Source organism: Aulonocara sp. 'chitande type north' Nkhata Bay, linkage group LG12 (assembly GCF_057382095.1).
Source record: "Aulonocara sp. 'chitande type north' Nkhata Bay isolate Kocher_YH1m ecotype deep benthic linkage group LG12, A_spYH_male_GT1.1, whole genome shotgun sequence".
Taxonomy (NCBI): Eukaryota; Metazoa; Chordata; class Actinopteri; order Cichliformes; family Cichlidae; genus Aulonocara; species Aulonocara sp. 'chitande type north' Nkhata Bay.
The window spans coordinates 39,044,203-39,056,493 of NC_141355.1; the positions used below are offsets into that span (position 1 = coordinate 39,044,203).

Sequence of the window (12,291 nt, forward strand, 5' to 3'; positions counted from 1 at the left end):
CAAGTGCTTTAAGGTGATACTGTGCAAAGGAAGTAACCTCGAATCTGGTGAAACACCTGGCGACACGGCGTTTTTTTTTCAAAACCGAGAAATGCGTGTATTTGATAGCTTGATGCGAGACCTCACACCGGCACATCTACTGCGTGTGTATGGTGTTATTTTTGTGCCACTATTCTGAGCATAAGTAAAAATAAATTGAGCACATATAAAAAAAAGTTTGCAGGTGCAAGTGAGGAGAAATTTATTTTGAGCGAAGAAAAGCTAAATTTGAGTGAACAAAATTCATTGCAAAAAATGTATTTCAGTGTTTGCTATTATCCACACACACAACAGCAGCCCCTCTCGCTCAGTTTTTGCATTTGTGCTCGCTCGCAATGTGTTGCTCGCGCTCTCAACATTTCTGCCCGTGCGCGCTCAACTCTTTCTGTACACTGTTACATTTGTGCCACAAAACCAGCCAATCACAGACTTGGATGCTGTTTTGGTCTCCAATCAGCTCGAAATGACGAAATCCAATATCCCAGAATCCATTTCGCCCAAAACTCAAACGAGGCAGTGGCGGAGGAACACAGAGTGGCGGAGTTTGAAATATTACTCTTTCTGGGTCAGAAAAGAAACTTTTAAGATATTTTCATGCGACAATGATGCTGTGTAAACTTCAAATATCTGCTTGATTCATAAAGACATCACATATTTGCACAAGGGCTCTAACGTTTTCGGCTCCTTAAAAAATTGAATGGTCCCTCATTCAGAGAAAATATTACACGTTTCGTATTGAGCTGAGAAGAGACGCAGTTTGTCCCGAACTTCAGCTATAATGAAAAAAAGACACCAAGCTGGAGTTATTCTGTCGTTACGCTGCACAGCTGCCTCTTCTTCTCTCATTCTCTCCCCCCCCTCTCCTGTTTCTACTTCAATCATGAAACTGATCAATGATCAGCTGATCGGCTTTTCTCCCTTGTTTGTTTATCGCCCACTTTGCGCCAGAAACAGGAAACCAGCAGATGTCGCGCTAAACAACAGCAGCACGTTTAAGCTTGATCAGCTGTTGTTAGAATTTATTTAATATTAATTTCTAGCATCAGCTGATGTTTGCTGGAGCCACAGCTGTAAAGCTGCTGGTCATGATGTCGGTTTGGATATGTGGTGAGAGGGAAACATGAAGATGAAACCAGGAGATGTCCTTACTGAATCATCAGAGCTGTGATGGAGAAACAGGTTTACCTTTTAGGTGACATGGATGAGTTGAAGGGAAGTTATGAACTGTTTCTGAGAGACAAATAACACCAGGATCCTTTTTTTATGTAGCTAACAGCTGGTAACTGTGCAGGGGCGGGTCTAGCAAAGTGTTGCCAGGGGGGCAGGTAGGGCATTAACAGGGAGAGGTGGGCACAAAGAAATACTTTTCTTTCTTATTCTCATTTAAAATATCTCGCTTTTATTAAATAATTATCTGAATCTTACAACCAAAGTTTTTATCTGATGTAAAATGTATAGAAATCATACATATACCAACAAGACTGTACATCACTGTCACAACAGCATTTGTTTTCATTCAAAGGCTTTATGGTTTTAATACCTGGTGGGCCGGTCTTTAGTCAAAATGCCCGATTTTTTGTCCCAGTCCAGCCCTGCAGGTTAATACTGGCAGTGTCACCATGCCAGCTGACTGTATTTCATCATCAGCCAGTGTTGGTCAAGTTACTTGAAAAAAGTAATCAGTAACTAATTACTGATTACTTCCCCCAAAAAGTAATCCCGTTACTTTACCGATTACTTATTTTCAAAAGTAATTAATTACTTAGTTACTTTTTAAAAAGACGATTTACTACCTGAATAGGTAATAAAACAATAGATCTTTCAGCCCAATTCTACTTTTTCTGCATAATCCATCATACAAAATGTAATCAAATGGAAAAGTATCTTTTTTTTAAACTTGTTTTATCAGTTTTATGTTAGGTGTGGCTGTGTGCAGGCAGGAATAGGACCCAAGGTGCAGACTCTGGAGAGACGTGAACTCAAAAGGCTTTAATTAGGTACTCCAAATATAACATAACTGAAAAAACTCAAAACAAACTTAAACTAGAGAAATGGCAGAACACACAGCTAAGAAAACGGTAGATCGCAACATGGACACAGAGAAACACAGGGCTTAAATACACAGAGGGAGCAATCAGGGATGGGTAACAGGAGGGAAACACAGCTGGGACAAATCAGGCCTAACGAGACAAGAGGAAGCAAAACCAGACACATTAACATCAGACATGGACTTTCAAAGTAAAACAGGAAACATAACACAGACTCACGGGCAGGCACTAAAAAGGGAACAGAGACGTGGGAAGAGGCCAGACACAAACACTGACTGAACACGGGGATATAGGAACTTAAGATACACATAGACGCGAACTAGACAAGGGGATGCAGGTGATAGGGGAGACAGAGCAACTAAAGAAGACAGAGACATAAGCCATAAGACAGAACTCAAAGAAACCAAAAACTAGGAAGTATAAATAATATAATAAACTCAAAAACCCTGGGTCGACGACCCAGGCATCCTAACATTTTAATCTTTTAACTTTATGCATCAAGCAAAAATTTAATTATATGCAACATTCTCTGACTTGAATAAATTAGTTTAACATTTAAACCTATTTTCTGCACATTCCAGCACATAAAATAAAATATTTTTTGTGTTTACACTCAGTCTTTCAAATAGATGCAAGTAAAACACAGCAGAAAATAAATAAAGTCAAAGACTCAGCGGTCCTTTTGCTCTATTTTCACCTGTAAAGCAGGACTGCGGTAGGCGGAGGTTTACCCTGGTGCAGGTGTGCTGCGGTCAGTTGAAGAATCCGCGAGTTTCTCTGTGAAGTTCCCATTACGTCGTTGTGCACTCGGTGCTTGTTTAGGGGGTTTTTTTCGCTGTAAAAAGAAGTTTTCTTCCCACGCACAACGGACGCTAATGTTTTTGTCACTTTTTATGGAATCAACCTTAAAGTAAGGTCAGTACTTCCACGCTTTAAACGCTGCACGCTCATACTCTCTCCCACAATCGATATGTGATCCATTGTTGATCTGCACACAGCTGTTGTCACTAACGGCGCACTCGCTTACGTCACTGTCGTGAGACATTCTCGCAAAAAAATAACGCAGCGTTCTTACGGGAAAGTAACGGTAATCTAATTACCTTTTTTGAAATAGTAATCCCTTACTTTACTCGTTACTTGAAAAAAAGTAATCAGATTACAGTAACGCGTTACTGCCCATCTCTGTACATCAGTATTACCAAAGTTTACCATAAGACAGCATAGAAAGTATTTACTTGCTTTCAGGTTTTATTCAAATGTTAGTCTTTTCAGTTGTTTCCCCACTTTTTTCCTGTTTCAAAATCAAACACCAGCTTGTGAGAAGATTATCTTCTTTTTTTAACAGGCACATAAAGTTTTACATTGGCTAATTTGTCAATTGTATGTTAAAAATGTTCATATTTTAATATTCAAAAATGTTTTTGCCCAAAACATATGTGCACTACATGTCAGTAAAAATGCCATGCAAATATTGCTGTCCTTGACTGCTGAATAAACACTGACTGATTGTATCTCTTGTACTTTATCAACGCAGTATCTAAAAACTTTGCACCGTAGTGGTTACAATCTCATTCTAATAAGAGTTAAAAGCGCATTCGGCTATTAGGTTTACAGGGTTATTGAATTATGGTTAACGGCTGGTAGAATTGTTTTTAACATTATCTGCCAAATACATCTGCCACCCTTCTCCAAATCTGTGCCCCTACCTGGCCCCCCCAACAAAAATTTTCTACACACACCACTAACCAGGAAGCAGAGTTGCAGTCTTACACGCCTCTCTGCAGCTTCTCTCCTCCTGCTACCCCCCCCAAAAACCCATCTCCATAGAGACTGTGTCAGCTCCCAAACAGACAAAAAACAAACTAAAAACCAGCAACAAACAACTTAAACATAAACAATTACAAAGAAAGAACAATACAGTATCCACATCTGAACCAAAGAGTAAAACAGTGAAATGTGGATTATTAAATATTAGGTCTCTCTCCTCCAAGTCTCTGTTAGTACATGACTTAATAATTGATCAACAAATTGATTTACTCTGTCTTACAGGAACCTGGTTGCAGCAGGATGATTATGTTAGTTTAAATGAATCAACACCCCCGAGTCATTCTAACTACCAGAAACCTCGAAGCACAGGCCGAGGGGGAGGTGTGGCAGCAATTTTTCCACACCAGCCTATTAATCAACCAAAGACCCAGACAGACTTTTAATTCATTTGAAAGCCTGATACTTAGCCTCGTCCACCCCAGCTGTAAAACTCAGAAACCAGTCTTACTTGTTATCATCTATCGTCCACCTGGGCCTTACACAGAGTTTCTGTCTGATTTCTCAGACTTTATATCTGATTTAGTTCTGAGCTCAGATAAAATAATTATTGTGGGTGATTTTAACATCCGTGTAGATGCTAGAAATGACAGCCTCAACTTGGCTCAGGTGTATCTCCCTCTGTGATCCTGAGGGTGTCCATGCCTTCATCCTGGTCCTACCTGTGGCTTAAAATAAAAATGGAGAACCAAATAAATGGAGAATCAAAGATTGACACTATACTCATTCATGTCAACAGCAATAGATTAAAAACCCCATCCATTTTCTTCCGCTTATATGTGTCTGGGTCATGGAGGTAGCAGCCTAAGCAGAGAAACCCTCCCTCTCCCCGGCCACCTCTTCTAGCTTATTCAGGGGAGCACCAAGGCATTCCCAGGCAAGCTGAGAGATACAATCTCTCCAGCATGTCCTGCCCACAGGCCTCCTGCTGCAGGGAGATGCCCAGAACACCTCACCCAGGAGGCATCCTTGTCAGATGCCCGAACCTCCTCAAGTCAACTTTGGATGTGGAGTAGATGCTCTACTCTGATCCCCTCCTGAATAGCCAAACTCCTCACCTTATCACTAAAGGAGAGGCCAGCGAATCATTGGAGAAAGCTCATTTCCACCACTTCTATCCTCATTCTATTACATAACTAATTACAAAACTGTGAATGAACACATAAGGACTTATGTAGTAAACAAAAATGTGTGAAATAACTCAAAACATGTTTTATATGTTAGATTCTTACAAACACGCTTTGATTCCTGCTTCGCTCGCTCTTGGCGTTCTCTCGATGAGCTTCATGAGGTCGTCACCTGAAATGGTTTCCAACAGTCTTTAAGGAGTTCACAGAGATGCTGAGCACTTGTTGGTCCTTTTGCCTTCACTCTGCGCTCCATCTCATCCCAAACCATCTCCACTGGGTTTAGGTCAGGTGACTGTGGAGGCCATCAGCACTCCATCACTCTCCTTCTTAGTCAAATAGCCCAGACACAGCCTGGAGGTGTGTTTGGGTTCATTGTCCTGTTGAAAAACACATGATGGGATGGCATGTCGCTGCAGGATGCTGTGGTAGCCATGCTGGTTCAGTGTGCCTTCAGTTTGGAATAAATCCCCAACAGTGTCACCAGCAAAGCACAAACAAATCTCTTCTGCTTGTTGCTTTTCCTTAGTCGTGGTTTCTTAGCAGCTATTTGACCATAAAGGCCTGATTCACACAGTCTGAACAGTTTATGAAGAGGAGGTCTTCCTTTCCTGGGGTGTCCTCATGTGAACCAGTTTCCTCATAGCGCTTAATGGTTTTTTCGACTGCACTTGGGGACACATTCAAAGTTTTAGCAGATTTCCAGACTGACTCTCCTTCAGTTCTTAAAATAATGATGCACTATTTTTTCTTTTTACTTTGATGTTTGGGTCTTGCCATGACATGAATTCTAACAGTTGTCAAATAGAGCTGTCAGCTGTGCACCAACCTCATTTTTCCACTACACAACTGACGGTCCCAACCACATTTAGGCGAGAAATTCCACAAATGAACCCTGACTGGCACACCTGTGAGGTGAAACAATTCAGATGACTACATCATGAAGCTCACTGAGAGAAGGCCGAGGGTTTGCAGTGCTGCCAACAAAGCAAAGAGAAGCTACTTTCAGGAATTTAAAATATAAAACATGTTTAGTGTTATGTATCATTTTTTTCTTTGCTACACAATTCCCAATATCTTCCTTTATATATTTGATGTCTTTGGTATGTGTCTGCAATGTCCAAAGTAGTAAAAATAAAGATAAACATTAAAGAAGTGGGTGTACAAACTTTTGACTAGTGTAGGTGGAGCATTACAGAGACCACATGACATTCTTTCAAACTCAAATAACCCAATGGGGGCAGTAAATGCAGTCTTCTCCCTCTCACTTGGGTTCATCTCGATCTACCAGTGTCCACTGGCTAGGTCAAAAGTGGAAAACCACTCAGCTCGGGTTAGTTTGGTCAGTGTCTCTCTTATTTGGGGTAAGGGGAAAGCATCCTTGTGCGGCACAGGATTTAGTTTCCTCCATCCTCCTTCCTTCCATCCTTTTTTCTCCCCAAGACAAAATGTGGCCCATAGACCACAACTATCTCACATAACTCCCTTACACACAGACCTGGTAGGAGGCAGGGGTTAACACCTCTCCCTAACACCAGCTCCCCTGTTGGGACTCAGACCGATCAAGTCTTTTAGTCATTTTGCACATCTCTGCTGACGATTCCTTGTTTTCTGAGGTGGCGACATTGTCCATGACTCTGCCTGCTTAAAGGGAAAAACTCAGGTCACCAGGGCCATGCACATTTGACTCATTCACACAGTATATCTTACCCAGCTTCTGGTAGACCTATTGATTATAGGAGTGTAGGTTATAGGCTGGCACTGGGACTCTACCATTCTTTAACACTCTCAGGGCTCTGGCCACCCAAATCCTTTTATCTGTGACTAAACATCCTCTAATATCTCCAGTTTAGCACCTCTCTCCAGGTTGCTTCCTGCTCAGATTTAATGGGCCCACATACATTATTACACATATGTCAATTTACCTCAGATTGGGCATGTCCATGCTCTGAATCCAGCAGCAGCTTCTCCTGGCATATGGCAGCAAAATCTCCTTGGGTTCTTGCATACGTTCAAGGCCAGAGCTATGGGGCTCTCCTGTAGTCCCAACAGCAACTGATCTCACAGGGCAGCATAAGAAGGGGCATTATCTGGGGCATGTCTCTGCAACCTGCACTATAGCTCCATCAGTAGCAAAATAAACGAAGGCAGTGTCTCTGAAGCAGTGTAAGTACCCAAATCTAACAGTGTCTGTTAATTAACTCATTTATGATTTGAATACAGAGAAACAAAAGGGAAGACAGAGAAGGGGACAAAACAAGAAAAGAGAGCTAGAAGAAAGATACCGGTGGGAAATTATCAGATTGCTGATGATGTTGTTTCCAAAATGTCAATAAACCTAACTGGACTCTTCAGTAGGACTCAAAACAGACACATTTAAAGTTCACAAGGTTTATTAAATGAAGCCACAGAGTAACTGGAGGTGAACTTAGCCATGTGAATTCCTGGGGCCATGGTCACTGAGAGAGAGGACAGGCGGGCTAGCTTTGAGGAGTCCACAGAAAAGAGATCCACTGAATTGATCCAGAGAGCTGGTTCAGAACTTGAAAGGAAGCCACTGGTCTGTTTTCCCCTGGTGAGTTGTGTCATAGGGTAAACATCAACACTTTCATGTGTGGGGAATTATTCTTAGAATGAAGACACAACTGCTTAAGACTGAATTTTTCATTTTGTGTTGGAACTGAAATCAACCAGTTGTGTGAATCATTTGGATGTTTGTTGCTTCTATAGCTGCAGATGACCATTCGATTCCACTGGTAAGGTCTGACTTTAAGGCTCTGAACTTTTTCAGAGCAACAATCAGGAAATAGCCTCAAAACCTTCACAAGGCTCCATCTGCCCATCTCTAACTTAATAACTCAAGTGGGATTAATAAGTAGCACTGGAAATGAAGCTGCTCTTTGGTCAGGCAGAGAGTCCTGGGGGAAAACCACAGGTGAAACAAGGAGATGCCAGATTACCAGTCTAGAGAGCCAGATTGGCATAGAGTGATCATTGGAGTTGGTTGTTAAGTACTGGCAGAAGATGAAGACAATCAGGAACAGACGTGGCCGCCTCCTGGCAGATTTTAACCTGCTTAGCTCAGCTTAGACAGAAAGGAGAACCCAAAACAGCAAACAGCGTGCTCGACCATGAAAGTAAAGTCTTTGGATGTGGCAACCTGTTTGAAGTGGAGATTAAAAGGTGGAAAGATGCATGGCCTGAAAAATTCAGTAAAAGCTTGAAATGAATATAAAGACAGTGTACTAGGTGCTAACTGGCTGGGAGAAAAAATGCAAAAACAGTGAAAGCAAGATTTTGAATTAGATGAATTTGAAAGTGTAATTGAAAAATGGGGACTAAATGTAACAGAATTCAATTATAAGATCATAAGATTTTCTTTGACATGGACAGACACAACGTTTATCTGTAGCAGATTTAGGTCGTAAAATAACAGTTTTTGTTTTCTTTTACATTCCTCGTGTCCCCTGAGATCCTCCTACATCTTTCTAGCCATTATTCAATAATCTTGTTTAATGTTTGATTTGTTGTTGTTTGTTCTTTTAATAATTACATTAAGAGCAACCTTAAGTGCGGATTGTGTAAACTGCTTGTGGATTCCTCCTTCTTTGTATTTTCGTGTGTTCCTTCTTTATTTTTCTGGTGCTGCTGGTGGAATTGAATAAAAAATGAGATAAAAGCAGCGTGGAGCTCCCATTAATCCCTTGCACTGATTTTTAGATTCAACTTTAGACACAAAGACAAAAAGTAATGACATCTAAAATATATTGTGCTTTCACCCCCACATTATCTATTGGACTGTCCTGCAATTTAACTAATGTGTTGTTATTTCACAGGTAATGAAGAGAAGCAGAGCTCAGAGCCTCTCAGAATTGTCTTGCTAGGTAAGACTGGCAGTGGAAAGAGCTCTTCTGGAAACACCATTCTAGGACGAAGAGCGTTCAAAGCTGAGAATGACCCCAGATCTGTCACCAAACATTGTCAGAAAGAAAACGGTGAAGTGGACGGTCGTCCTGTTGTTGTGGTCGACACTCCTGGACTGTTTGATAACAGTTTGTCACATGAAGAGATCAATGAGGAGATGCTGAAATGTGTCAGCCTTCTGGCTCCAGGACCACACGTCTTCCTGCTGGTGTTAAAGACTGAGAGAATCACACCAGAACAGAAGGAAGCATTAAAACTTATCAAGGAAGGCTTTGGGAAGAATTCAGAAAAATTCACCATCATTCTTTTCACAAGAGGAGATTCACTGGAACATGAGGGGCAGTCCATTCATGATTACATTGCAAAATCTGATGATTCCTTTAAGAAGCTGATTGATGATTGTGGGCAGAGATACCAGGTGTTTAATAACTTAGATGAACAAAACCGGAAACAAGTCACTGAGCTGATAACAAAGATCGATGACATGGTCAAAAGAAATGGTGGAAGTTGCTTCACCAATAAGATGCTGCAAGAAGCTGAAGCTGCGATCCAGAAAAAAACAGAGACGATTCTGAAAGAGAAGGAGGAAGAAATAAACAGAGAGATGGAAGACCTTAAAAGACAACATGAGGAGGAAATGCAAGAAATGAAGAACAAAATGGAAGAACAGAAAACAGAAATTGAACAAGAAAGAAAACAAAGAGACAAAGAGCTTAAAAAAGTGAAGAAACAGCTTACCATAAGAAAGAGAGAACAAGAATCAAGAGATGAAGAAGACAGAGAGAAGAAAGAAGAGGAAGAATCACAGCGTAGGGATTGGGAACAAAGGTTTTTAGATTTAGAAGTAAAAATGAAAGAAGAACTGGAATCAAAACAAATCATTGACAGACAACTGGAGCAGAGCAAAGCAGAAATGAAAGAGAAACAGCAGGCATGGGAGAATGAACAAAAAGAGTGGTGGCAGAAAAGAGAGCAGGAAAATGAAGTGAGGCAACAGGAGGAGCAGAAAATGATGAACAAATTGAAAGAATATGAGCAGGAAAAAGAAGTTCTTGAGAAAGAAGTAAAAGAAAAGGATTTGATGTTAACAGAAAAGGGGGAAAAAGAGAAAAGGGAACTGGAGGAAAACTATGAGAAAAAAACTGATGGAAATGAAGGAAACATTTGAAGAAAAAGCCAGAAAACAAGCAGAGGAATACAACGAATTCAGGGAGAAATGCATGAAAGAGTTAGAAGGTAAGGACTGGACAGCCGAAGATGAGCAATATGACATCTTAAAAGCACTAAAAGCTGAGAAAGAAGAACAAATGAAAAAACACAAAGAAGAGATGAATAACTTAGTGAGATGTTTCACCAAAAAGAGGGCAAACACAAAAAGAGTCCGCAAGCTACTGAAAAAGCATGAACAGGAAATGAAGCATGTGGACGATCCAGAGGAAAAGGAGGACCTCGAGGAAAAACATGACAAAGAAATAAATGAACTGATACAAGAACTTATAAACAAAAGCAATGATGATTGTCATATTTTTTAGTCTATTGTAAAAGCAAGGCCAGACTTACCTGTGTCCAACACTTCTGCTCACACTGAAAGTCAACAAACACTGGATAGATTTTCATGAAATTTGGCTCAAACATTTTGGGAATCAATCACACCTCCAGTACAGATTAATTTATAAGTTCATGTAAACGTAAAAATACAGAAATTCAGGATGGCGAAATTGTGTATGGGATTTAATGATCGGCTCAGCTCTGCTCAAGCAGATAAAAACACAATGTAATTTCTTAATGTTTCTTAATTTCTCAAAGACGTATTGATGGCTATGTTTTTATGGTGTAACACATTCTCAGGGGTCTCAATAACTGTATACTTCTTCATTGGTTCATTTGGTTTATATACACTACGGGTCACAGGATTTAGAACACCCCAATTTTTCTTATTGAAAATTGTGCAGTTTAATATCTCATTGCACTCTGAAATGAAAGCACAGTACAAATAAGCAATTGGAGGTGTTACAGCAATTCCTGTAAATGTAGCACTTGTAGGTTGCTTTGCTTTTACTCTTCTGTCCAGTTCATCCCAAACCTGCTCAATGGGGTTTACGTCTGGAGACTGTGGAGGCCAAGCCGTGTTTACTATCTTGTTCTTTTTTCCTGAGGTAGTTCTGGCATAGCTTGGACTTATGTTTTTTGGTCATTATCTTGCTGTAGGATGAACCTCTGATCAACTAAGTGCATACCAGAGGGTTTTGCAGATGATCTGATATCCTCGTGTTGGTGTTGTTCCCTCATCAACATAATAAATGTTGTTCCAGGTTCAACATTGCAAGTGACCAATCACCTTCTCCTGACGTCATCCGCGACCTCGAACAAAAACAAACGCCTTAAAAAAATCTACTTCACTTGTGAGAAGAGAAACCGCCTCTGCAAGGACAATATGTATAATGTTTACCGTTTATTAAAGAAAAGTATCCTGAAATGCAAAGAATTCAAGTTCCTGGATCGGCGGACAGAAGCATTTCTCTTCTTGCAAGTGAAGTAGATTTTTTTAAGGCGGTATTTTTCAAAGGGACAAAAGGAGGACTCACAACAATGTGATTGGTCACTTGCAATGTTGAACCTGGAACAACATTTATTATGATGATGTGGGAACGTTGTATAAAAAAATTCAACGAAATATTCAAGTACATCCCTCCACAGCTTCTGATGAATTCTTAAAAACAAGAAACTGTTTGTCAAAAACTAGTGATGGCTTGAAGCTGACGCTCCGGTGCGTGTGTCAAATAAATCGACACACTGCTTCAGAAGCTCTGTGTCGAAGCTTGATTCGTTTGGCCAGAGTCACGTGATCAGTGACGTCCGAAGCTTCATTTAGAGCCTAACTGCTTCGGTGTCTGATTCAATGGTTTATAAGGAAATGAATCATTCGTGGGATTTGTGGAGTGTTTTGATGGTGACAGATAGCGAACCACTGATCATTCCACTGAGAGATTTGGAGCCAGCGAGGAATAGAGGAGGTTCTGTTGTGTGGGAGGATTTTGAGTTGATTTTGCTCAGTCGGGTGGGTTTTCCAGCTTTGTGTTCTTGTTGTTTGCTTTTGTTTTGTGCGTGTTTATTTTATCTTATAATGGGAAAAACTTAAAATGTCAAAAAAATCTGCTTCCATAATATAAATATCATTAAATAACTTTAGAAAAACTTCCACTTGACTCTTTACATGTAATGTTGTAAAAATATATATTTTATTGTTTAATTAATCTGAAAATGTTAGTCTGCCAAATGTGCAGCAATTTAATCTATTTATTCTCTTTAGCTGATAGTTGGTGGGGCCC

At 40.3% G+C, this 12,291-nt stretch overlaps 1 pseudogene across 1 annotated transcript in view; it reads left to right on the forward strand.

Moving 5' to 3' along the window:
• LOC147318090 (uncharacterized) overlaps window positions 1-11,776 on the forward strand; it is a 34,337-nt pseudogene extending 22,561 nt beyond the window's left edge. Inside the window, exon 4 of the transcript XR_015124301.1 lies at window positions 8,875-11,776. The product of XR_015124301.1 is annotated as an uncharacterized LOC147318090 (transcript). The remainder of the gene's footprint in view (window positions 1-8,874) is intronic.
• The last annotated feature ends 515 nt before the right edge of the window (window positions 11,777-12,291 follow it).